The sequence below is a fragment of the Rattus norvegicus genome, chromosome 5, assembly GCF_036323735.1.
Source record: "Rattus norvegicus strain BN/NHsdMcwi chromosome 5, GRCr8, whole genome shotgun sequence".
NCBI lineage: Eukaryota > Metazoa > Chordata > Mammalia > Rodentia > Muridae > Rattus > Rattus norvegicus.
The window spans coordinates 21,858,184-21,860,843 of record NC_086023.1 but is presented as its reverse complement, the minus strand read 5'-3'; positions in this window follow the sequence as shown (position 1 = coordinate 21,860,843).

Here is a 2,660-nt window from a genome sequence, read left to right as displayed (position 1 = left end):
CACCCAAATCCCATGGAGAAAAGAGCTGAACACCCAGGAGTGCAGACATCTTGAGACCGCAGGACAGACTGCTACTTCTGTACACCTCTGCCGACATCCCTGGTCCAAGGGGAACTGCACAATGCCTCTGGACACAGGGATAGAAGAACTGTCAGCCGCCAGTACCCACAGTTCTGGTCTGCGCCCAGGACCAAACCGAACTGACCAAACAGCTCCCTCCACCCAAATCCCCTGGGGGAGAGAGCTGGACCCTCAGAAGTGTGGACACACCTCAGAAGTCAGTGGAGACTACACTCTGCCCACAGTCCAGACCAAGAGGGAATCGCAGAGTGCCAATAGTGCCCCCTGGGTGTAAGGACCTAGGAACACTCAGGGTCAGGACCCTTTGATTCCTGCCCATTCCTAGAGCTGGAAGACAGTCTCTAGGAGTCTGTTCTCAAGAAAGACTGAAAGAAAAATGTTCTACAGGAGTGCTGACACAGAGGCCTATAGGAGGGTCAAGTCACTCTCAGAAACACTAAGACAAGCAAACAGCAGAGACAACCCAATGTCTAGAGGAGAGCACAGGAACCTAAGCAACAGAAACCAAGACTACTTGGCAATATCAGAGCCCAGTACTCCCACCAAAGAAAATACTGGATATCTAAAAACACCATAAAAGCAAGATTTAGATGTAAAAAGTCATCTTTTGATAATGATGGAGGACTTTAAGAAAGACACAAAGAACTCCCTTAAAGAAATGCAGGAAAACACAAGTCAGTAGAGGCACTTAGAGAGGAAACACAAAAATCCCTGAAAGAATTATAGAAAAACACAACCAAACATGTGGAGGAATTGAAAATGGAAATAGAAACAATGAAGAAAGCACAAAGGGAGACAACCCTAGATATAGAAAACCTAAGGAAAAGACAAGGAGCTGTAGATACAAGCATCACTAACACAATACAAGAGATAGAAGAGAGAATCTCAGAGGCAGAAGATACCGTAGAAAACATTGACACAACTGTCAAAGATAATGTAAAACTCAAAAAACTCCTAGCCCAAAACATACAGAAAATCCAGGACACGATGAAAAGATCAAACCTAAGGATAATAGGTATAGAAGAAAGTGAAGACTCCCAACTTAAAGGGCCAGTAAATATATTCAACAAAAGTATAGAAGAAAACTTCCCTACCCTAAAGAAAGAGATGCCCATAAACATACAAGAAGCCTACAGAACTCCAAATAGATTGGACCAGAAGAGAATTTCCTCCCGACACATAGTTATGCATAGTTAAAACACCAAATCCACAAAACAAAGAAAGAATATTAAAAGCAGTAAGGGAAAAAGTCAGGTGACATATAAAGGCAGATCTATAAGAATTACACCATATTTCTCACCACAGACTACAAAAGCCAGAAGATCCTAGACAGATGTCAGACAGACCCTAAGAGAACACAAATGCCAGCCAAAGTTACTGTACCCAGCAAAATTCTCAATTTACATCGATGGATAAAACCAAGATATTCCATGACAGAACAAAATTTACACAATATCTTTCTATAAATCCAGCCCTACAAAGGATAATAGATGGAAAACTGCAACACAAGGAGAGAAACTACACAGTACAGAAAACAAGAATATAATTTCCTTGCAATAAAACCAAAAGAAAGACAAACATAATTCCACCTCTAATAACAAAAATAACAGGAAGCAACAGTCACTATTCCTTAATATCTCTCGACATCAACAGATTCAATTTCCAATAAAAAGACATAGACTAACAGACTGTATATGTAAAAAGGACCCAGCATTATACTGCACGCAGGAAAGACACATCAAAGACAAAGACAAACACTACGTTAGAGTAAATGGCTGGAAAACAACTTTCCAAGCAAATGGCCTAAAGAAACAAGCTGAGTTGAAATTCTAATATCAAATAAAATTGACTTTCAACCAAAAGTCATTTAAAAAGATAAGGAAGGACACTTCTTATTCATCAAAGGAAAAATCTACTAAGATTAACTCTCAATCCTAAATATCTATGCTCCAAATGCAAGGGCACCTACATTCATAAAGGAAACCTTACTAAAGCTCAAATCACACATTGCATCTCACACAATAATAGTAGGAGATTTCAACACCCCACTGTCATCAATGGACAGATGATGGAAATAGAAATTAAACAGAGACATAGAGAAACTAACAGACGTTATGAACCAAATGGATTTAACGGATATTTATAGAACATTCCATCCTAAATCAAAAGGACATACCTTCTTCTCATCACCTCATGGTGTCTTCTCCAAAATTGACCATATAATCAGTCACAAAGCAGACCTCAACAGATACAGATATGGGAAATAATCCCATGCATCCTATCAGAACACCACATACTAAGACTGGTCTTCAATAACAACAAGAGAGAGAGAGAGAGAGAGAGAGAGAGAGAGAGAGAGAGAGAGAGAGAGAGAGAGAGAGAGAGAGAGAGAGATTGATTGATTCTACTGCAGGAATAACACACATGCTCTCTGAATGTTAGCTCTAGGCTTAAGTTATTACCAACAATACTAAAATGAATATTTGGTACATGTTATTTAAATGAGGCCGCTATGAAGTAGAAATTATTTTCAATCACACTTCTCTATTTTGATAGTTAGATTGTCTTTCTGATTTCTT